We start from the raw sequence: 25960 nt of genomic DNA, 5'->3' as shown, positions 1-25960 counted from the left end.
TTATCCTGATGCCACATGTCCTTGACTTCCTCAGCCAGTTGGATGTATTTTTCAATTTTTTCTCCTGTTTTCTTCTGTATATTTGCTGTATTGGGTATGGATATTTCAATTAGTTGTGTTAATTTCTTCTTTTTATTGGTGAGTATGTCAGGTTTGTTATGTGGCGTTGTTTTATCTGTTATAATGGTTCTGTTCCAGTATAATTTGTATTCATCATTCTCCAGTACATTTTGTGGTGCATACTTGTATGTGGGAACATGTTGTTTTATAAGTTTATGTTGTAAGGCAAGCTGTTGATGTATTATTTTTGCTACATTGTCATGTCTTCTGGGGTATTCTGTATTTGCTAGTATTGTACATCCGCTTGTGATGTGATCTACTGTTTCCATTTGTTGTTTGCAAAGTCTGCATTTATCTGTTGTGGTATTGGGATCTTTAATAATATGCTTGCTGTAATAACTGATGTTTATTGTTTGATCCTGTATTGCAATCATGAATCCTTCCGTCTCACTGTATATATTGCCTCTTCTTAGCCATGTGTTGGATGCGTCTTGATCGATGTGTGGCTGTGTTAGATGATACGGGTGCTTGCCATGTAGTGTTTTCTTTTTCCAATTTACTAACTTTGTATCTGTTGATGTTATGTGATCTACAGGGTTGTAGAGGTGGTTATGAAATTGTAGTGGTGTAGCCGATGTATTTATGTGGGTGATTGCTTTGTGTATTTTGCTAGTTTCTGCTCGTTCTAGAAAGAATTTTCTTAAATTGTCTACCTGTCCATAATGTAGGTTTTTTATGTCGATAAATCCCCTTCCTCCTTCCTTTCTGCTTAATGTGAATCTTTCTGTTGCTGAATGTATGTGATGTATTCTATATTTGTGGCATTGTGATCGTGTAAGTGTATTGAGTGCTTCTAGGTCTGTGTTACTCCATTTCACTACTCCAAATGAGTAGGTCAATATTGGTATAGCATAGGTATTTATAGCTTTTGTCTTGTTTCTTGCTGTCAATTCTGTTTTCAGTATTTTTGTTAGTCTTTGTCTATATTTTTCTTTTAGCTCTTCCTTAATATTTCTATCATCTATTCCTATTTTTTGTCTGTATCCTAGATATTTATAGGCATCTGTTTTTTCCATCGCTTCTATGCAGTCGCTGTGGTTATCCAATATGTAATCTTCTTGTTTAGTGTGTTTTCCCTTGACTATGCTATTTTTCTTACATTTGTCTGTTCCAAAAGCCATATTTATATCATTGCTAAATACTTCTGCTATCTTTAGTAATTGGTTGAGTTGTTGATTTGTTGCTGCCAGTAGTTTTAGATCATCCATGTATAGCAAATGTGTGATTTTGTGTGGGTATGTTCCAGTAATATTGTAACCATAATTTGTATTATTTAGCATGTTGGATAGTGGGTTCAGAGCAAGGCAGAACCAGAAAGGACTTAATGAATCTCCTTGGTATATTCCACGCTTAATCTGTATTGGCTGTGATGTGATATTATTTGAATTTGTTTGGATATTAAGTGTGGTTTTCCAGTTTTTCATTACTATGTTTAGGAACTGTATCAATTTAGGATCTACTTTATATATTTCCAATATTTGTAGTAACCATGAGTGGGGTACACTATCAAAAGCTTTTTGGTAATCGATGTATGCGTAGTGTAGCGACCTTTGTTTAGTTTTAGCTTGATATGTCACCTCTGCATCTATTATCAGTTGCTCTTTATATCCTCGTGCTCCTTTGCAACAGCCTTTTTGTTCTTCATTTATAATTTTGTTCTGTGTTGTATGTGTCACTAGTTTCTGTTTAATGACTGAAGTTAATATTTTGTATATTGTTGGTAGGCATGTTATGGGGCGATATTTAGCTGGGTTCGCTGTGTCTGCTTGATCTTTAGGTTTCAGATAAGTTATTCCATGTGTAAGTGTATCAGAGAATGTGTATGGGTCTGCAATGTAACTGTTAAATAATTTAGTTAGATGTGAATGTGTTGAGGTGAACTTCTTTAACCACAAATTTGCTATTTTATCATTTCCAGGGGCTTTCCAATTGTGAGTAGAATTAATTGCTTGGGTGACTTCATGTTGCAAAATTGTCACTTCAGGCATTTGTGGTATCATCTTGTATGTGTCTGTTTCTGCTTGTATCCACCGTGCATGCCTGTTATGTTGTACCGGGTTTGACCATATGTTGCTCCAGAAGTGTTCCATGTCTGTTATGTTTGGTGGATTGTTTATTTCAATGTGTGTGTTATCTATTGTCTGGTAAAATTTCTTTTGGTTTGTGTTGAATGTTTGGTTTTGTTTCCTTCTATTTTCACTTTTTTTGTATCTTCTGAGTCGTTTGGCGAATGCTTGTAATTTCTGCTTCTTTTCGTCTAATTGCTCTGTCGCTTCTTGTTGTGAGATTTTACCTAACCTTTTTCGTTTTTTTTCCGAGATTTCATTTCTTATAAATTGTGTTAGCTGTCCGATGTCTTTTCTCAGTTTTTCTATTTTGATCTGTAGCCTGTGTTGCCATGCTGGTTTTGTGGGTTTCTTCTGTGTGTTGGTTGGTTCTGATCTCTGCCTAGTGTGTATATTTAGTGTAGTGAGTGCTCCTATATATACCAGTAGTTGTAACTCTTCCATAGTTGTGTTTTCATTTATTTTGTTGTGTATGATTGTGTTGATAGTTTTTATTGTTGTTTCGACTTGTGGGTTATTTGGTGGTCTATGCAAGAATGGTCTAATGTCTGTATTTGTGTCTTTGTATTCTATATATGTTAGCTGAAATTTTTCTTCTATATCTAATATCTGTGTCACTTTGTGTTCTATTTGTGCTTGTTCTGGTGGCTGCCTTAAGATTTCGTTTTCCTCTGATTGTTTAATTGGTGCGTGTTGTTCTTTGTTTGTTTGCTCTGGGATGTTTGAGTCCATTACTGTATTTTCTTCTTCTTCTGATTGCACATTATTTTGTTCCAGTATTTGTTGTACTTGTTGTTTGATGTTATCTAATTCTGACTGGGGTATCCTGTTATTTTTTATTATTACACGGATCTGATCAGCTAGTCGTTGTTCTGTTAAAAATTTTAATTCTGGGTATCTGGTAATAAATGTTGTGTATACTTGTGATCTGTATCCAGTTGTGTTGGTTCCTAGGTTTGTTGCTTGGTAATAACAGAACATGAGGTGTCGATTAACTTCATCTGACCATCTCATCCTCTGTCTTTGTTTTCCTTCTAGGGTGGTTATTATTATTATTATTATTATTATTATTATTATTAGTGGCTGCAGATGCAGTAGTACAAGTAATGCCAGTATTAACTTGGTCAGCTCATAGTCAGAATATGGTAATTTAATCACACCGCCATTTCAGGCACTCAAGTCATTGTAATAGTAGTAGTTGTATTAAAATTTAGGTATTTTCTTGGGTAACTATGATTTAATAGATACTGTATGCATAAAACCCTGATCCGATGTAACGGGGGAGGGGGAGGGGGTTGGTTAATCAGATCAGGTTAAATAAATAGAAGTAACGCAATTAGTTATTCGGATAGTGAATTCCTTGAGGTCGCATGGTTTGACACATCGACAAACAAACAAACAAACACCGTCCGAACAGGCCTTGAAAGTTCAACGGTACCGACCGGCCGCCGCCTCATCCTCAGCCCCTAGGCGTCAGAGGATGCGCATACGGAGGAGCATATGGTCAACACACCGCTTTCCCGGCCGTTGTCAGCTTTCGTGACCGGTGTCGCTACTTCTCAGTCAAATAGCTCCTCAATTGGCGTCACAAGGGCTGAGTGCACCCAGCTTGCCAACAGTACTCGGCAGACACGGTCGATGAACCATCCAAGTGCTAGCCAAGCCCGACAGTGTTTAACGTCGGAAGTTTGAAGGGAACCAGTGTTACCACTGCGGCAAGGCCATTGGCTTGACAGATCGACAGTTCTAAAAATAATTAGTTGAAGACAGAGAAGAGTACGGTGACATACCATAGCACTATGTGGTCCTCTGGCTTAGCAGCAGTAACATACTAACAAGATCTTATTTTTAAGTGAGAATGCCAATCAATAAGATTTTAAAGCACAAAAGAAGATAAGACCCAAAACTAGGAAATCCTGCATTTTTAGTGGATATTGCGGGACATATGAATGCTTTCAACATTAGCATGCAAGGTGAAAATCAGTGACTGAAAAAATGCAAGCTTTCACGAGAAAGCTGTGTCGTCTCTGTCCATGAAACAATTACAAGGAGTGCATTTCTTTACTCAGTACGGTAACAGAAGAATTTCTCAAGCGATATGAGGATGTATTAAATCTACACCAAGCTCGCGAATTATTGCAGTCTACTGTCGCTCAGTGGCTAGGTTATCACTGCTTTCGAATTATTTTCGAGATCATTTGATACGTCTGTAGATTATACTCCTCAAAGTTTGCACGCGAATTAACAAATCTAGAGTGTAATTCCTGTCTGAGAGGCAAGCTCTTCCGGCAAGAAGATTAATAGAATTTTATCAAATCTTCCACAGCAAGGGTTTCCTGGGCTTCATCGTGAAGAGACGAAAATAATTTCAATGTTTGGCTCGACATACATTTGTGAAAAAAATTTTCTGTTATGAATATTAATAAACCACGGTTAAGAGCAAACATAAGCGACGAACATTCATGTAATTGTAAACATGAAATGTAGGAAATGGAGAGAAAGAGAAAGCATAGGTTCGAAATCGTGACGGCTAGCCGCACTGGCACTGTGATGATAAACTGGCGAAAGTTGAAACTTTGTGCCCGAACGGGGCTCGAACCCGGATTTAAAGCTTATCCTGATCCTTTGCTTTAACCTCTTCGACCATCCGGTAACGGACTGGCCGAGTCAAATTTCCATTATTTCCCTTTCCTGTATTTCATGTTTACATGTACGTACCAGCTGCATCATCACGAGTGATATCTGTCCTGTCGGACATGTCCAACAGAACAGACACCATTCAGGTATATACATTTCTGAAAACGTCACGATTTCCCAATATCCTTTCCATCTGTTCCCTACATTTGGTGTTTACATGTATGGATCAGCCGCGTAATCGTGAGAGATCTGTTCTGTCGGAAGTGTCGACAGAACACACATAATATTATATATGTGTGAATTCCTAAGGGACCAAACTACTGAGGTCATATTATATATAATTGTTTTTTGTGTCTATCTGTATGCAGAAATTTTGAACCAGACATTAACCTCATTTAAATTCGGCTTGTAATAATTAAATGAAATGGCTTTTAAGTAATACTATCGGAAACCATGATTTATTTTCAGCTGTCGTGTTAAACCCTGCTGCCTCATTAAATAATGCAAGCTAAGAAATAACAAATTTAACGAATTACAGATGAAGAAAGCGCGGTGATGTTGGGGGAAGCGTGTGGAGGGAGTGGAGAAAAGCAGACGGCTGGCCTGCCCTGCGTGCATGCCGCTCACAGTTACCTACTACCGTGCAAGTGCGCTCCACACGAGCAGCATTCCTGCTGGCTCCTGTTCTACACCAACATGTTTCCTTATTCGTCCGTCCAAATTACCACACACTGACAATGACATGTAAAACAGCTCTATTTACAGCATCGACATTCACAAGTCGGTTAAAAATTCCATCTAAATGACGCACTAAATAATATAAAGGCTTCTTGTAGATTGTACATACGACAAGCTAATCATCTCTGTTAGTATACGAATGCAAAGATACGTTACATCGTTTCTTGACTACACTGTGCTCGGATCGTTATAATGAATATTTGTTTAATGTCCTGAGAACGATGTGGACTTTAGAGATGGAACTAGCTTTGAAGGGCATAAATGGAAGAAGAAATCAGATGTGACAGTATTGTAGGGAACAGCCTGTCAGTCACCGTAAATGGTGCAGGGAAACCACATAAAACCTAAATGAAGAGGGTCAGTCAGGGATTTGAATCTCTCCCCTCTCGAATAAAAATCCAGTATCTTAACCACTGAGCACTGCTCATAGCCTGCAACGATGAAGTTCCTTTGACACAGCACGACCGACTTTCTTCCCCATCCTTCCCTAATCCGATGAGACCGATGACCTCGCCGTTTGGTCTCTTCCTCCCAAATCAACCCAACCCAACATTTCGAGGCTGGGAGAAATTCTATTGCAGTGCCAAACATGAATGAGACAGATTCACGGTATGTGTGTGATAAGATAGTGGGAATGAAATCTCCATTCGTCTTGACAAATTAAATACAGCTGAGATTTTGTGACCGGCCACGGTGGTCTCGGGGTTCTAGGCGCGCAGTCCGGAACCGTGCGACTGTTACGGTCGCAGGTTCGAATCCTGCCTCGGGCATGGATGTGTGTGATGTCCTTAGGTTAGTTAGGTTTAAGTAGTTCTAAGTTCTAGGGGACTGATGACCACAGCTGTTAAGTCCCGTAGTGCTCAGAGCCATTTGAACCATTTTGAGATTTTGTGACGTATTTAATGGGACTGCAGGATGACGTAACAGCTAGGCCTCGGTCAACTGTTTACTTCGTCTGACAAAGATACTGCTTCGTCTCTAACGATCTCAATGCTGATGGTACGCTAAATTGTAATTTTTCCTACCAACCGAGCGGGAGCATCGGCTAAGATGCTCCACTAACATTCTGGACGTACTGAGAACTAATCTCCAGTCCAACTTCCTGACTCGACTCCTTTTTGATTTTCTTCGATCACTTATGAGTGATGAGATGATACATTCGTAAATAGTACGAATGTCATTCCCCATTCTTATCCAGCCGAGACAGAGTTATCTCTGTTGTCTCTGAGTTATCAATTATACGGAAAAAAACATTCTCTAATTTTCCTCCACCTTCGCCGCATGTAAGTACAAAAGAAGACGGGGACAGAAACTCAATTCCATTTAAATTTCTTAACCATGTGATTAGGAAAAAAATGAACTTGCTTAAATGTGGTCGCACGATTCCACCGTATGTTTTTTTTTTTCTTTCTTTCTTTCTTTTGAGGTATGACTGTATTTCTGAGAGCGAAGTCTTTACAGCTTCCCTTACTACTTAAACTAAATACACTGACGGAAAAAAACAGCAACACCAAGGAGTAGTTGTGCAACAGGTACAAAGTTGGTAGGCGTGTTTCTGCATCTGAAAGATGATGTCTATTCACATTTCGCGCCAGTCGCATAAGAGTGACGCTAGCTGCGCCACTATGAGCATGCAAATCACGTTTGCTTTAAAAACACGCTGTAATGGTCGAGAGCGTTAGTTACCTTTGAGATTGGACGTGGTTAGTTGATGTTAGTTAAGAATGCCTTTAAGGCGACAAAGACGTCATTGTTAACACCTCACCGAGTTTGAACGAGGTCTTGAAATAAGGCTATGAGAAGGTGGATATTCATTTTGCGATATTGCAAAAAGTCTTGGCAGGAATGTAACCACTGTACATGACTGCTGGCATAAGTTGTCACGAGAAAGTACGGTCGCAAGACCGGCTTCTGTATGGCCACGTTGGACTATTGAGTGGGAAGACCATTACGTTTGGCTCAGGCGCATCGTACTGCATCCGCAACAGCAAATTGAGCAGCAGTTTGCACCACAATGATACAACGAACTGTTACCAATCGATTACTTCAAGGACATCATCGACACAGAAGCCCTGTAGCGTGCATTCCACTGACCACAAACCACCGCCATTTGCGACTTCAGTAGAGTCAAGCGAGATCTCATTGTTGTTATTTTCTGATGAAAGCTGTTTCTGAAACTAAGGAGAAATTTGGGAAAGTTCATGAAGAAGAAATAAAAACTTCTGAGATCTGCCAATAACACTGTAATCCTGTCAGAGACGGCAAAGAACTCAGAAGAGCAGTTGAATGTGTCCTGAAAAGAGGCTGTAATATGAACGGCAACAAATGTAAAACAAGGGTAATGAAAGGTAAATGTCAGGAAGTCTTCACTGAGGGTATTTTTCTGGGGTGTGTCCTTGAACTGAAGTGAAACATGGACGTTAAACACTTTACACGAAGAGGATATAAACTACTCAAACGTGGTGCAACAGGAGAATGCTGAATAATGTAAGGGTAGATTTGATAACTAATGGAGAGGCACCGAATCGAATTGGGAAAGAATGAAATTTGTGGCACAACTTGACTAAAGGAAAGGAGAAATATCAAAGCATGAAATTAACGATCGTCAATTGGGTAACGAAACGGATGTGTGGTAGATAAAAATTGTAGAGGGATACTTGACTACAGCAAGCAGGTTCAAATTGATGTAGGCTGCAATAGTTAGACAGCGATGACGGGGCTTGTACAGGACGGTCTACCTTAGAGAGCGGCATCAAATAGTCTTCGGACAGAAGACCGCAACATCAACACGTTCTTTCGTTCCAAACAGTTTCTGTTACACAAGATCACGTACAAGCAAAATGCGAGTGTTCTCCGATATTGAAAAAAGGCAGATTATTTTGTGTATCTAGTTGTAGCATTCATGAGTCATATAATCATTGCAGCTGACGTATCTATGTTACCCGTTTCTGAGATTACCACAACGTACACGGTTCTAGAAAAGTTATCGTCCGTTAATAACATTCTAGAACGGAAATAAGCCCGTAAGTGAGAGAGATTTATGTTACGGTGACCGATCGCGCGTCACCATTCAAGCGACTGTGGCCACCACAAACCTGTTAACGACCCTTACCGCTGTGAACAAGAAGTTCCGAGACCGAGATACAGAGGTCTGCGAGTCTGGACGTATAACAAGGGGACTCACCCCAGCAAACAGATACGCGGCCGATCTTTCGAACGGTCCAGTCCGTCGGAAGTGTGCGCCTGTAGTTCGCAGTAAAAGCGATAGCAAGGATCAATAAGCGTTTGCAAAGCCCTATTTTCAGAGGCAACTGCACACTTCCATTACAGATGACAATCGTATAGCGACAAAAGACGCAATGATCGTATGAATCTGAGATGACAAAGGAAAGGAAGAAGATAACGTGGTATGCTGGATAATTTCGATCATTCTTACAACCAGGGTAAGTTCGTAAACAGAGCATTACCACTGTTTTCTTTTTTTTACTGGCACTTTAACATTGTCGAAAAAACTGTCGTCATCACCTGTATATTAGCTTCATCTTCAAAACTGTAAGAATTTCGGTCAGAAAAAGGAAAACACAAATCTAAATAAACAAAACGGAATTCAGAGTTGTAGTTACCAATAAAAAAAGAAATCCAGTGAGTGAGCCTTTGAGACTCAACTTGCCTGCTAATATGCAGGGACCAGCGTGGCTCCTAACATATTGGCATCATGTGCTTAATGGATCTGCTGTTCGGTGGACACCCACGACCGTTAACAGCATTCAACCAGCAAGAATCGTCTATCGTCAAATACTCGAACATATATCTAATAAATACAAAGTGTCGCAGACCTTTAGATTCAAAACTATGCATATGAATTAGTGCCCAGAACCGATCGTTTCCTCTGGTTTGGAGCAAAGGGAAGGGCTTAAACGGAGGATCAGACGATTCTGTAAAGATCTTGGATCCGGATTTCTCGACCTCTGCAATCAGTTTGATGTACATGGACTGTGCATAGATGGGAGCAAAACCAAAAGATCATTAATTTTTGCTACCTGGGAAACGAGTGGTAGTAACTGCAGGAAAGTAATGCGAATCTCAGTCCTATCTTACGGAGCAGGAATAGGATAAATAGAGCTAAAGTAATCATATACAAGTCGACATCAGAGTATTGTCTTGTATGAAGCTGAGACCTGGACAATTAATCAGAAACATATTAATTAAGCTGAAAGTATTAGAGATGGGCTTCTGGAGAAGATTAGCAAGAATTCCAACAAAAGAAAAAGTAACACACAATGAAGTGTTAAAAAAAAAAAAAAAGAGGACGACCCAAACGACCTGACTCCACCCAACGACCTGACTTCAAAATGTACAGCTGATAATGAGAAGACTTGGTGCAAAATCGAGGGATGTACAAGGCATTGTCGTTCGGAGAAAGGAAACGTTAATGCAGTGTCCTGTGAGTTAACTGCAAGTACGTCATCCGAAAGCTTCCAGAAATAGCCTCGCTTATAATCCTTGCATAGTACTAGGATCAGAAAGCTGGGTGAAGCCAGGAGTGAATAGCAACGAAACTTTAAATTCCAATTGGAATGTACATCAATGCTTCACACTCGGGGTGTCAATACGATAATAGCTAGTGAGACTAATACCTAATCTGAAGGAGAAATAATTTGCACTGAGATAACTATTAAACGAATGCGTGGTGTTCACCACATGGAATCCGCAGCTGTGCTACATATTACGCATATTTCAGGTGGAGAGGGAGAAAGGAAAGGGGAGGAATTGATGTCAGATGCATCGGGGCCTTATACAGAATCAGCGACGACAAGTGAAAATGTGTGCCGGCTCGGGATCCGACCCGGGATCTCCTATTTACTAGGCAGTTGCGTTAACCACTGCGTCATCCGGACACAGCGTTTATCGCAATTGTGCCGACTATCTCGGTACGCCTCTTGGCCGACCTACACTCCCACCTATCTGCATTCCCTCTCCATGTCCTGCATGCTCGCTACTTTGAGATTCTCACAGGAAGTCGAACGTAAATGTGGTTCCGCACTGAAGGTGGAGGATTCATGTTCTACAGAGGTGAATCTACATCGATATTCCGCAAATAACACCTAACTGCCTGGCAGAGGCTCCATCGAACCACTTTCACAGTAATTTTCTATCATTCCAATCTAGAACAGCGCGCGGAAAAAACGAACACATATATCTTTCCGTGTGATATCTGATTTCCCTTATTTTGTTATGATGATCGTGTGTCCCTATGTAGGTCGGTGTCAATATAATATTTTCGCATTCGGAGAAGAAAGTTGGTGATTGAAATTTCGTGAAACGATTCCGCCGCAATGAAAAATGCGTTTCTTTTAACGATGTCCACCCCAAATCCTGTATCATTTCAGTGACACTCTCTCCCCTATTTCACGGTAATACAAAACGTGCTGCTTTCTCGATATACTCCTTTAATCCTATCTGGTAAGGATCCAAAACCATGCAGCAGACGGACGGATAATCGTAGTGTAGGCAATCTTTTTAGTAGATCTATAACGTTTTCTAGGCGTTCTCCCAATAAAACGCAGGCTTCGGTTTGCATTCCGCACGACATTCTCTGTGTGTTCTTTCTAATTTAAGTTGTTCGAAATTGTGATTACTAGGTCTTTAGTTGAATTCACGGCCTTTAGATTTGACTAATTTATCGTGTAACCGAAGTTTAACGGATTCCTTTTAGCAATGATGTGGATGACCTCACACTTTTCATTCTTTATGGTCAATTGCCAATTTTAGCACCATACAGATATCTTTCCTAAATCGTTTTGCAATTTGTTTTAATCTTCTGATGACTTTACAAGGCGATAAACGACAGCGTCATCTGCAAACAACCGAAGAAGGCTGCTCAGATTGTCTCCTAAATCGCTTATATACAGGGTTATTACAAATGATTGAAGCGATTTCACAGCTCTACAATAACTTTATTATTTGAGATATTTTCACAATGCTTAGCACACACACACAAAAACTCAAAAAGTTTTTTTAGGCATTCACAAATGTTCGATATGTGCTCCTTTAGTGATTCGGCAGACATCAAGCCGATAATCAAGTTCCTCCCACACTCGGCGCAGCATGTCCCCATCAATGAGTTCGAAAGCATCGTTGATGCGAGCTCGCAGTTGTGGCACGTTTCTTGGTAGAGGAGGTTTAAACACTGAATCTTTCACATAACCCCACAGAAAGAAATCGCATGGGGTTAAGTCGGGAGAGCGTGGAGGCCATGACATGAATTGTTGATCATGATCTCCACCACGACCGATCCATCGGTTTTCCAATCTCCTGTTTAAGAAATGCTTCTGTTTTAGCCTTTTCAGTAAGATTTTCCAAACTGTCGGCTGTGGTACGTTTAGCTCCCTGCTTGCTTTATTCGTCGACTTCCGCGGCTACGCGTGAAACTTGCCCGCACGCGTTCAATCGTTTCTTCGCTCACTGCAGGCCGACCCGTTGATTTCCCCTTACAGAGGCATCCAGAAGCTTTAAACTGCGCATACCATCGCCGAATGGAGTTAGCAGTTGGTGCATCTTTGTTGAACTTCGTCCTGAAGTGTCGTTGCACTGTTATGACTGACTGATGTGAGTGCATTTCAAGCACGACATACGCTTTCTCGGCTCCTGTCGCCATTTTGTCTCACTGCGCTCTCGAGCGCTCTGGCGGCAGAAACCTGAAGTGCGGCTTCAGCCGAACAAAACTTCATGAGTTTTTCTACGTATCTGTAGTGTGTCGTGACCATATGTCAATGAATGGAGCTACAGTGAATTTATGAAATCGCTTCAATCATTTGTAATAGCCCTGTAGATAAGGAACAGCAAAGGTCCTGTTAACACTGCCTTGGGGAAAGCCTGGTATTTATATATATACTTTGTATAAATGACATAGGGGATAAAATTGGAATCTCCAAGTAGCTGTTCGCAGATGTTGGTGTTACAGGTAGTGGCAGCTACAGAACATTAGAGCGAAATGCGGGAAGATTTGCAAAGTAACAGCACTTGGTGCGGAGGAACTGCATCTGACCCTTAAACAAATGTAACGTATTGCTCATAAACAGGCCGGAAGACCCATTTTTGTTTGACTGCCGGAAAGTCACAAGCATGAAATAGCTTCCAAATTGTCACGTCACGTTATGCAGTGAAAAAAAAAAAACATTGTAAAGTAAAATAGCATGGATATTCTATACGCCAGACAATGGCGTGACGTGGAAGCAGACGTTGGTACAACTTCAGCAGTTTACCGAGCGTGCTGGCGCAGTGGTTAGCACACTGGACTCGCATTCGGGAGGACGACGGTTCAATCCCGTCTCCGGCCATCCTGATTTAGGTTTTCCGTGATTTCCCTAAATCGCTTCAGGCAAATGCCGGGATGGTTCCTTTGAAAGGGCACGGCCGATTTCCTTCCCCATCCTTCCCTCACCCGAGCTTGCGCTCCGTCTCTAATGACCTCGTTGTCGACGGGACGTTAAACACTAAGCTCCTCCCCCCAACTTCAGCAGTTTTCTAACTGTCATTGTGCCATCACTACAGATGGAACTCTACGGTCTTTTCTTGGCAAGTGAAAGTCAAGTTTACAACTCAGCTATTTCTTTGCGTGTCGCCCCACACCTCTTTGTCCAGTCTCTCATGCACATAAACAAGGTGGGGTGGTATTACGCTCGAAAGGGGTTGCTATTTTATGATACGACAAGCCAGATTCACCAAGGACGACCATTCGTCTTCCTTCGAACAATATAACGGGAGTGTGACGCTCTTTAGAGTAAAATGATCTCCCATACAATGTCTATTGCCGAGAGAGAATGTTGCAGAACACTACTCAACAACCGCATCACGGCAGCTGATAACCACAAATAAATACGAAGTGATTGAAGATATTGTAATATGGTTTTCGACAAGTGACTGTTCGCAAAAGCTCGAGTATTATGTTGTTCGTGAAAGAACGTTGCCAGTTTTATCGACCGGTGTCCGTAAGAGATGGAGTCCTTCAATCTACGTAATGAACCGTACTGGCAGCCCGAAACAAAAGACTGCATTCTACAAGGCGATGACTGCCATAGCAACAACTCAATCACCGAAAGAAACTTAGGGGAAAAATTTGTTTAGTTAAAAATTTTTGTATAGTGGTAGGAGGGAGTGTCGTGAACGAAATACTAAAAATCCTCAGCCGTGGGGTGTGAGGGTGAGAGTTAGGGTGGAGCGTTTAAAGGTCACTTTTTATGTCTTTCTTGTCCGCGTTGCATGGGATGGAAAAATTGCACGTTATTAAAAATACCGTTTTAATAGTATAAAATTAATGTTCACTGTAAAATGAAATCGATTAAGAATAAATATTAAATGTGTGTACCACTTCTAAATACAGTACAGCTTTATTAAGGGCAAACTGTGTTCTACGGGTGTAACAGGGTGCAGTGTGCAGCGGTGGAGGGTACAAGCGCGAGGGTAGATAGGTCGCCGGATTGTGTTCATGCATTTCCCTCCTTCACAGGACTGCAAACTGAAGAACGAGCAGATGATTCCCCACTCTATATACCCCACTACGTCACAAGAACTAACTACAGGGATTCCAGAATGAAATTTTCAGTCTGCAGCGGAGACTGCGCTGATATAAGGTTGATGAAATGTTCAATTGTGTGTGAAATCTTATGGGACTTAACTGCTAAGGTCATCAGTCCCTAAGCTTACGCACTACTTAACCTAAATTATCCTAAGGACAAACACACACACCCATGCCCGAGGGAGGACTCGAACCTACGCCGGGACCAGCCGAACAGTCCATGACTGCAGCGCCTTAGACCAAAAGTTGATGAAATTTGGAAGGTAGGAGACGAGGTAATGGCAAAAGTAAAGCTTTGACGACGGGCCCTGAGTCGTGCTTGGGTAGCTAGGTAGAGTAATCGCCCGCGAAAGGCAAAGGTCCCTTGTTCGAGTCTCAGTCTGGCACACAGTTTTAACCTGCCAGCACGTTTTAACTACAGGGTGCTTCACAAAGTTACACCGACCCTCCACACTGTATATGATTAATCACTGGCGACGCAGTGCGCATACATGATCCGGCGGGGAAAGGGGGTATGAGGGTGGGGATGGGGGGGGGGGGGGGGACGAGGCGGGGTGTTGATTTACCGAAAAGTGCATTAACACTACATGAAATACAAATTTGAGTTTTTACTGATACTAACGCAAGATCCCACGCAAAAGAATGCGCCTCGACCTATTTCTCTGCACGAACTCCAGCTGGTCGAGTGGACACGCAGCGTTTAGTCTGTCGCGCTCTCCAGACCTCAACTTTACAAAGGTATAAAAATATTTGTGTATTTACGATATACACTGAGGTACACGAAAGTCTTGGGATAGCGATATGCACGTATACAAATGACGGTAGTATCGCATACACAAGGTATAAAAGGGCGGTGCATTGGCGGAGCCGTCATTTGTAGTCAGGTTATTCACGTGAAAAGGTTTACAACATGATTATGGGTACACAATGGGAACTAACAGACTATGAACGCGTAACGGTAGTTGGAGCTAGACGCATGTTAGGTTCCATTTTGCAAATCTTTAGGGAATTCAATATTCCGAAATCCACAGTGTCAAGAGTGTGCCGAGAATACTAAATTTCAGGCATTACCTCTCACCAAGGACAACGCAGAATCCGACGGCCTTCAGTTAACGACCGAGAGCAGCGACGTTTGCACAAAGTTGGCATTGATAACAGACAAGCAACACTGCTTGAAATCGTCATTTTTATCTGTTTTCCGTCTTTCCCTTATTTGTTCTAAATTTGTAGAGGTATGTATCGTCCATGCAACTAAATAAAGGCAATTTGTTTATTGCCATACGCTTCTTTTATTTGGAAAGCATCATCAGTGGCCTGAACACATGTTTCTTTTTATACATACAATAAACGTATTACGTGACAGATATTATATGCTGCTATATTACATTCTGGCGTGTTTTCCTCTTGCTTTTTAGGTTGGATTCAACTTCTGTAGCCCAAGTTCCGATACATCCACAATATAGAGGCAGCATGGCTCAATATTTCTGTAGAGGTCCTCCAATGACTAGTTGAGTCCCTGCCACGTCGAGCTCCTGCACTACGCCGGGCAAAAAGGGATCAGGCACAACATCAGGAGGTATCCCATGACTTCTGCCACCTCAGAGTAAATTGCTCTGGCCATAAAAACAGGGGTATGAGATCGGAGTGGTGGCTAGAAATTACCATAGCACTTACTGGGGGAGTGTATTTCAATGGAATTGGAGGAAAGAAAAACAGATTATATGTATAAAACTCGAAAACTCCTTTTTACTTCACGCACATCTACAAGCAAGTTCGTCTTCATCTTCCAGTTAGAACAACAACCTAAGATTCACTCTTATAGTAGCTTTGTCAAGGCACTGACCCATGACTAGAAGAAGAATAGACTGGAAAGTGGTCTCAGACAAATTTTCTACTTGTGCTGTCTCTAGTTCCGCGTGCAAACATACTTGTTATAGACGTTTCAAAGTGACCTCAAAGTTTTAATTGCAAACATCGTACACAACACGTAATCATATAATGTCAAAAAATTCGACACACATGCCTACTGGCCGCTGCATTCCTTGCTAAAAAGCGAAATGCACAGTCAACAGAACGTCTAGATCTTGATAAACTACGTCTACCTAAACACTCCACAAGCCATCTGGTGATGAGTGGCGGAGGGTCCTTCTGGCACTACTGATCTCCCCTGCACCGTTCCATTCGCGAATGGCGCGTGTGAAGCATGACGGCGGTAACCTCTGTATTTGCTCTAATTTCTCGAATTTTCTCGTTGTGGTCATTTCGCGAGACGTATGTGGGAGGACGTATTATGCTGTCTGACTCTTCCCGTAATGTACTATTTCGGAATTTCACTTGTAAACTTCTCCACGATGCACACCAACTATCTCGTAGCGTCAACCACTGGAGTTTGTTGAGCATCTCCGTATCTCAGTAAGGCTATCTATCCTGTAACGAAACGCGCTGCTCTTCGTTTGATCTTGTCTATCTCTTCTATTCATTCAATCCGGTACGGGTCCCACACAGATGAACAATACTCAAGAATACATCGAACAAGTGTTAGATAAGCCACTTCTTTTGTGCATGAATTAAAGTTTCTCACGATTCTACCTATGAGTCTCAGCCTGGCATCTGCTTTTCCTCCAAATCGTTTTAAATTGTCATTCCACTTAAGGTCACTCTGGGTGGTTAATTCTAGATATTTTACTGGAGTTATCGTTTCTAGTAGTTTGTCATCTAATGAGACTGTACAGTAGTGGGATTTCTTCTCCTACGTATGCGCAATATGTTATATTTATTTATGTTTAGGGTCAACTGCGAGTCCCTGCACATTTCATCAACGCTTTGCCCGTCTTCCTACAAATCGCTGCAGTCTTCTGGCGTTACTCCATCCTTATACAAAACCGCATCATCTACTAACAGCCTTATGGAGCTTCCGACCGTATCTACTAGATCATTATTACAGAGTGATTCAGAAATCCTATCACACAGTTAGGTGTTAAAGAGAGGTCTCAAGACTGCGATAACTGGTAATAAACCCAAGTTCGGAAATGTGCCGTTTGGAAGATAAATGACTGAAAGAACAACAAAAGATACGTTGCACGTCCATCAACCAACTCGTACCAGCGTGAACTACAACATATCCTCGAAATCGCAACCACGAGTTTCGTTGCACAAAGTGAACCAGCGAACAATGTTCGTTCACACACACACACACACACACACACACACACACACACACACACACGATCCAGAAGTCCTCGAATATCCTGAATGACCTCCGCAGCAGCCATTACACGGGCAAAAAGATCGACCTATGACCCCACAGGAGTCTCGTAAACAATACTCTCCGTGTAGCCCCACAGCAAAAAAATCCAGAGGTGTTAAATCGGAAAATCGTGGTGGCCAAAGAATCGGTGCATCGCTACTTATCCATCCGTCCCCGAATGTGTGGTGAAGGGGCTGACGGAACGTGGCGCAAAATCAGCTGGACCCAATGTCTGCATCCTCCGCACGTGATACGTATGAAGTTGCTGTTCATGGAGAGCTCGCCAGACGCTTCTCTGGGGTACATCTACGCAACCTCCGACGTTGTGGGTAATTGTCGACATATTCTGGTCGACCACTTGGAGGACCTCCCCTTCCACGTCAACGGTGTGGCGCGTCCAGCCACGACCACAATCGGCTCTAATAGCCTTGAAGGTGCCGGTTTGCCGCAGCCGTTGTTTCATCTTGCATAAATGGCATGTGATGGACGGGCACGACCCAGAAATCGTTTGTGAAACAGGCGTTGTGCTAATCGACCATTTCGTCCACTTTCACTGCAGATGAGCAACATGTCGATCTACTTGAAAAACGTATACTTTACCATTCCGTAATGCACCGTCTTTCTCGATTACTCAGTGGCAACTGATGTACATGCGCTTCAGTTCATTAGGTTGTTCTCTGATGACACGCGACATGGCGTCACACAAGACACCACGTGACACGAGACACCGACCTCTCACAATGTGTATTGCCTTCCATCGTTCAAAGTCGTTTATCTTCCAAACGGCGCATTTCCAGACATAGGTTTATTACCAACTATTGCTGTTCTGAATCCCGTCTACAACATCCATAACTGTGTAATAGGAATTCTAAATCACACTGTATATATCTCACTTCCTTGCGCTACTCCTGAAATTAAATCTGTCGATTTTGTTCCGTTAAGATGAAATTAAATCTGTCGATTTTGTTCCGTTAAGAGTGACGTGTTGACTTCTATCTCCAACAAAAGTCTTGAAACCAGTCGCAAATCTGGTCTAATGCTCGGTAAGCTCGCATGTTTGTTTATGTAAATGGCAGTTCAGTTAAGTGCGTTCCTGAAGTGAACGAAAACGCTATTAACCTGAAAGCCCATGTCTGCAGCGCTCTCGATATCATGAAGGAACAGATCGAGCTGAGTTTCACAAGTTCTCTGTCTGCGGAATCCATGCCGATTTTTATAAAGAACACTTTCTTTCTCGAAAAAGTCATCCTATGTGATCATAAAATACACGTCAGTGATATAGTACTATAATTGTGTGCATCTGTCCTACAACCCTTCTTGAAAACGGGAGTGGCCTGAGTTTTTCCCAGTAGCAAGATATCCCTCGTTGTTCCAGCGGCCTACGATACACTGCTGCTAGAAGAAGAGCAAGTTCTTTGCATAATTTCTGTTGAATCTTACGGGTATCTCATCTGATCCAGATGCCTTTCCGCTACTAAGCGATTGTAGTTGCTTTTCTAGACCGCGATCTCTTATTTCAATATCTGCCATTTCGATGTCCGCACGATGACTGAAAGGAGAGACTGTATAAGGATCTTTTGCGGTGAAACAATTTCGGAAGACTCAGTTCAGTATTTCGGCCTTATCTCCGTCATTTTTCGTTTCAGTGCAAGTATGGTCAGTGAGTGACTGAATTGACGGTTTCGTGCTGTTTACTGGTTTTACCTAAGACCAAACACTCCTACGGTCTTTAGCCAGATCTGTTGTCAAAATTTTACTTTCGATGTCATTAACACTTCTTTCACTGCTCTATTTGCGCTCATTTTCGCTTAGTTCAGCTTTTGTTTGTCAGCTATGTTTTAACTTCTCTTAAATCTTGATGAAGCTATTTTTGTTTACGTAGCAGTTCTCTACCACGACTATTAAATCCTTTCAAGGAACATACTTGTCTAAGGTGGACTGAAAGATGGCTTTGAATTTTATCCATTTTTGAGCCACGTATTAATGCGAAACATTGAATATTTGATGATGAATACTCAGATACTCTGCAATTTGTATGTCGTCACTGTTGTTAAACAAAACTATCTTCCAACCTTTCTAAACAGTCCTTGTAACACCCTAAGTAATTGCTGCTATCACAGCCTTATGATCATTGAATCCCTCCTCTACGTTAACTGATTCGAAGTTAATGGTTTCTTTTAGCTGGCCATGTCGTCTTGGACCACAATATCACCGTTAGGGAACTAACACTGTAGCATGGAATGGGATAAATCAGCCAAAATGGAATAATTTCCCTGTTAAGCCGTACGAATCTTTTACATGGTGAATCTTGAAACACCAGACACTTCGGCTACCTGGACTACGGTAGCGCCGGCCGTGGTGGCCGAACGGTTCTAGGCGTTTTAGTCCCGAACCGCGCGACTAGTACGGTCGCAGGTTCGAATCCTGCCTCGGGCATGGATGTATGTGATGTTCTTAGGTTAGTTAGGTTTAAGTAGTTCTAAGTTCTAGGAGACTGATGACCTCAGATGTTAAGTCCCATAGTGCTCAGAGCCATTTGAACCATTTTGAACTACGGTAGCACCCACCATACGAGCACAATAATTTGCCCACGTGCGCATTCGCATAGGTCCGACATAATGCACTTAACTACACATAACACTGTTTTGACCAAGACTGACGCTTGCAACGTACTGAGGGTATTGCACAGGTACCGTTCGTGGTCAATCAAAATGGCTCTGAGCACTATGGGACTTAACATCTTAGGTCATCAGTCCCCTAGAACTTAGAACTACTTAAACCTAACTAACCTAAGGACATCACACAACACCCAGCCATCACGAGGTAGAGAAAATCCCTGACCCCGCCGGGAATCGAACCCGGGAACCCGGGCGTGGGAAGCGAGAACGCTACCGCACGACCACGAGATGCGGGCCGTGGTCAATCCAACAGCGCAACTTGCACTCTTGGCCAGCATCTGCATTGATGTTCAAGCATGCATTTCTCGCGGTATTTCCATATTTCTATCCATCCCTATTTACAATTTGTACAGAAACCAGACGGCAGTTATAAAGAGTCGAGGGGCATGAAAGGGAAGCAGTGGTTGGAAAGGCAGTGAGAAAAGGCTGTAGCCTATCCCCGATGTTATTCAATCTGTATACTGAGCAAGCAGTAAAGGGAACAAGAGAAAAATTCGGAGTAGGAATTAAAAACCATGGAGAAGAAATTAAAACTTTGAGGTTCGCTGGTGACATTGTAATTCTGTCAGAGACAGCAAAGGACCTGGAAGAGCAGCTGAACGGAATGGACAGTGTCTTGAAAGGAGGATATAAGATGAACATCAACAAAAGCAAAACGAGGATAATGGAATGTAGTCGAATTAAATCGAGTGATGCTGCAGGAATTAGATTAGGAAATGAGACGCGTAAAGTAGTAAATGAGTTTTGCTATTTGGGGAGCAAAATAACTGATGATGGTCGAAGTAGAGAGGATATAAAATGTAGACTGGCAATGGCAAGGAAAGCATTTCTGAAGAAGAGAAATTTGTTAACATCGAGTATAGATTTAAATGTCAGGAAGTCGTTTCTGAAAGTATTTGTATGGAGCGTAGCCATGTATGGAAGTGAAACGTGGACGATAAATAGTTTGGACAAGAAGAAAATAGAAGCTTTCGAAATGTGGTGCTACAGAAGAATGCTGAAGATTAGATGGGTAGATCACATAACTAATGAGGTGTTGAATAGAATTGAGGAGAAGGGATCGGTTGGTAGGACGTATTCTGAGGCATCAAGGGATCACCAATTTAGTATTGGAGGGCAGTGCGGAGGGTAAAAATCGTAGAGGGAGACCAAGAGATGAATACACTAAACAGATTCAGAAGGATGTAGGTTGCAGTAGGTACTGGGAGATGAAGAAGCTTGCACAGGATAGAGTAGCATGGAGAGCTGCATCAAACCAGTCTCTGGACTGAAGACCACAACAACAACATGCATCCCTGTAGTTGTTTAGTCCACCCGTCGTGTCATTACAGTATTCTGATGTGTATTTCCTGTACAGTGACGATACGTTGGTTATGCAACCACATAGACGCGATGATCAAATGTTATCGACACTAGTCACACCGTAAAAAACGGAAAAATGGAAGACAGATTTCTTTAAATATCTACACAGTTGCTGAATTATCTCGCGAGGGATATTTAGGTAATAGTGGCAACTGGAAGAAGTGTACGGATATAGGGCAGTTTGCAACAGGTTTAGACTGAGGCAAATTTAGGGACTGTGCACATTTTTTTTTTCTTTCTCGATCAGGTACTTCGAACAAATTTGAATGTCCATAGCCTCCCACATCACTGTATCTGAAAACAATAATTGTTATCTCTTCAGCTACCTACTAGAATAATCGAAAAGAACAATACCTGACCAATGCATCTGTTTTAGAAATGTCAGTTTTTACAATAGACAACAGTTTTTGACTGAATTCACTGACATTCGATAACACTCAAAAAATACATCGAGATATTACTTCGGTTCGTAATGTAGAAAGAACTTTCCTTTGCTCACTTGTCACTTGTGATAGGATGGATTCAACATTTCCTGTGTTGTCTTTGACTTGAGGACGAGCAAGTAATAAAAGGTAAACATAGGGTGAAAACTGAATTGCTTTCCAACGAAATACGGTCCACTGCTGTTCTTGAGAGGTTGCTTATCCGGAATGCAATACAAGTGCCTTAGCGACGATCTTTTTCAAGGGGTGTCTGTTAGGCTCGTAAGTCACTGATTTACGATTCTGAACCAGGCAGTATGTGCTTCACAGCCGCTGAGTCATGAAATATTGCTGCTTTTTCCGTGGCACATTAACGATATGAATGAGACTGAGGTTTCCGTTGAGCAGCTGCTTTTTGTATGAGGTGCTGCATAGGATTATCTAGCAGAATAAAGGCATACCACAAGGAGGTCACGCATTTTGCGCCCCGCAAAAACAGGTCGCTTCTTTATAATCGATGAATACCGCACATTATCGGGATTCTCGTAAATACGTTTGCAGATGGTTATTTTAGCATGAACAGCTAGCTCACCAATGGCAAATGGAAACTGTGACGTACGAGCGAAGAAATATGACTTCACATTGTCCCAACCTTTAGTAGGAGACTTACCACGTAGCTTGGTTCTAGAGATCTGCAATTTTTTTGCGAAAGGAACATCTGGTAGACATTCCAAAACACAAGGCACAGAGTTAAGTTAGTCGTAACACTTCCTGAGTCAAAAAACTGAACATTTAAAAAAAAAAAAAACTGTCTCATTTACTTACCTCCTCACTCCTCAATCATTCAGCGCTGCCCACGGCAATATTTTCCTCCCCTGTCACAGGTTTGAAATAGAACGGTGGTGTCATTGTTCGCGACAATCATTTTGAAATTATGTAACTCATACGCTACCAAACTTTCAGTTTAAGGCAATCCATTATGCATTACCGTCAATTCCAATCTGTATTTTATTTTCATCGATAACCACTGACCGGGTTACGCAAAGCCAAATCGTCCTGAACCACATTTTCTGTGTTTCTAAGATTTTTACCCCTGAGTACTACAAGAGGCAAAAGAAATGTAGTATATTTCATATATCATGAGATTAACAGAACTAGGACACCTAAAAACTTCATTAAAATCTGGATAAATAGAAAAAAAACACAGTTTTAGACATCTGAGAATACACAAACGGAAGCGTATTAAAACTGTGTGATCCACAGGTTTCTACAAGGAACTTTTGTTTCTGACGAGATACCGAGAAAATTATACTAATTTTAAATACAACACTGTCCTCTTTTCAAAAGAATTCGAGCGGCCTTGAATACAGAATACGATAATACAAAACGATGTCTACAATGGACAACTTTTTTTTGGAAGACTTGTCTGGAGGTGTGTTGAATGTAAGTACTTACTTCGATTATCAGGGCAGAAGAGTGTCGTCACATCAGCTACTCGTACGTTCTGAAACAAACATATGACAGCTGTTATAATTTCGCTAACTGTATCAGTATGTGAACAATACCAACTAAAAGCCTCCTACCTAGAAACGCATTCTATAACTCTGCAATTATTACACAAGGAACCTCAAAATAAATTACTTTCAAGATAAATTGAGAAATAAATACAAAAAAGATTAGAGACATTACACAGTTCACATGACCGCTCCCATTATAAAATCAGGAGACACATTCCATATTCTTCTCTCTCTCCCAAATGGTGTGCTACTGATTACGGATAAACAAAGAAATTTTTTCCACAATAGCAGAACGTATGAGAAGAGCGATTCCAGCACTTCCTGAGCTTATGATTCTAGTGCTGCATCATTTTCTCTACGTAGCCTAATACTATTAGCCCATCAAATGGTTGGTCTGTAATACTGGCAAACATCTTCAGTAGCTAGAGAGGTAGCGCAGTGGTAACACATTGGACTTGTATTTCGGAAGATGGGTTTAAGTCGCCGTTCGGCCATTCACATGTAGGTTTTCCATGATCTCCCCAAAACAAAGTAAATACCAGGATGGATTCTATGAAAGGACACGGCCGATTTACTTCTTCAGCCCGAACTTGTGCTCCGTCTACAACGGCCTCGTCTTCGACGGGACGTTAAGTCATAATCTTTTAGTCCAGGCACTAACAGCACGAGTTAAGTCGCACAAACGAACTGGTACTGACCCTGTAGGTTAACAAAATGGACCATATTCTACGTCACCGAGCAAGAAGGCGCAGTAATAAGACCCTGGATTCGTACTTGTAAAGATAGCCCTTCAAAATCCCGTCCAGCCACAAAGATCGTTTCCATGGGTTGCCCAAATGACTAATTGCAAGTGTCGGGATGGTTTCACTGAAAAAGAAACGGCCGATTTCTTTTCACACTCTAAGTTTCAGCTCAATCTCTAAAGACCTAATGGCGGAAAGTGTATCATCCTCCCTCCTTCCTATTCAAGTTAAGACCATCCCTCATACAATGAGTATTCAACCTCAGCGAGCATCTGTTGTCCGTGGGGAATGATGTGGTCAATCGCCACTGCGCCTTGGTCCACAGATTCCCTGTGCGTCTAAGAGTTTAAGTTGGATAACTGCTTACCAACAAAGGAAATATATACCAGTGTCCTCAGAATAAAAGGTTACAACATGTACACTAACTAATCAAAAGCATCTGGACTCCTGTTAGAGGATATTACTATGAAGTGTGTGTACCTTTCACCCATATGACGGCTTGAACTCTACTGGGAATACTTTCAATGGCGTGTCTGAGCGTCTGTGGAGTGACGGCAGCTCATTTTTTTCTCAAGAGCCTAAACCAGAGAAGACAGTGATGTCTGACGTTGACGTCTGGAGCAAAGTCGACATTCTAATTCAAAGGTGTTCCACTGGGTTAGGTCGGGACTCTGAGCAGGCCAGTCCATTTCAGGAATGTTGTTGTCCACAAGTCATCAGCTCACAGTTGTTGCTTTATGAAACGGTGCATTTTCGTGTTGACACAAAGAATCGTCATCTCCCAACTGTTATTCTACTGTACAAAGCACACAATGCTCAAAGATGTGTTCACATCCCTCCAAATTTAGCGTTTTCTTGTGCGAAATAAGGAGATCACAAAAAACACGCCCATGCCGTAACACAACCTCCTCCGTTGTTCACTGTTCTACATCTACATCTACATGAATACTCTGCAAATCACATTTAAGTGCCTGGCAGAGGGTTCATCGAACCACCTTCACAATTCTCTATTATTCCAATCTCGTATAGCGCGCGGAAAGAACGAACACCTGTATCTTTCCGTACGAGCTCTGATTTCCCTTATTTTATCGTGGTGATCGTTTCTCCCTATGTAGGTCGGTGTCAACAAAATATTTTCGAATTCGGAGGAGAAAGTTGGAGATTGGAACATCGTGAGAAGATTCCGAAGCAATGAAAAACGCCTATCTTTTAATGGTATCCAGCCCAAATCCTGTTTCATTTCTGTGACACTCTCTCCCATATTTCGCAAGAATACAAAACGTGCTGCCCTTCTTTGAACTTTTTCGATGTACTCCGTCAGTCCTATCTGGTAAGGAACCCACACCGCGCAGCAGTATTCTAAAAGGGGACGGACAAGCGTAATGTAGACAGTCTCCTTAGTAGATCTGTCACATTTTCTAAGTGCTGTCACATATTCTAAGTGTCCTGCCAATGTGTGTTGGCACTACTCATGATGAGAGATAACGCTGTCCATGCAATCGGCAATCTTAAGTCCTTCCATAAGATGACCACAGATTCGTCACTCCAAATACCTCGTTTCCCATCATCCACTGTCCAATGGCGTCGCTCGTTACTCCACATCATGTGTCGCTTAGCACGGACTACAGCAATGTGTAGCTTAAGAGGAGCTACTCGACCACTATACCATATTCTTTTTAACTAAAGTACCGCAATCATTTTAGATAACGAGGAACAACCAGTCTTGATGGGCAACTGCGCCCTGCTTAATATGTTGCCTACAGACTGTAATGCATTTTAAACATATTCATAGTGTGTCTGTTTAAATCATCCTGACTTCTGTAGACCTTTATAACACCATCATACCACCTCC

General features: G+C 41.7%; 1 protein-coding gene across 3 annotated transcripts in view; it reads right to left on the bottom strand.

Annotated features, from left to right (window-relative positions):
• LOC124555077 (talin-1) overlaps positions 1 to 25960 on the bottom strand; it is a 280294-nt gene that overhangs the window by 169644 nt on the left and 84690 nt on the right. For all 3 annotated transcript variants that reach the window (XM_047128867.1, XM_047128869.1, XM_047128868.1), the window contains exon 2: positions 23304 to 23352. The gene's annotated coding sequence lies outside the window, so the exon portion shown is untranslated. The remainder of the gene's footprint in view (positions 1 to 23303; positions 23353 to 25960) is intronic.

Source organism: Schistocerca americana, chromosome X, assembly GCF_021461395.2.
Source record: "Schistocerca americana isolate TAMUIC-IGC-003095 chromosome X, iqSchAmer2.1, whole genome shotgun sequence".
NCBI lineage: Eukaryota > Metazoa > Arthropoda > Insecta > Orthoptera > Acrididae > Schistocerca > Schistocerca americana.
The sequence above is the reverse complement of the archived record's forward strand: the minus strand, read 5'-3'. Positions and strand labels throughout refer to the sequence as shown.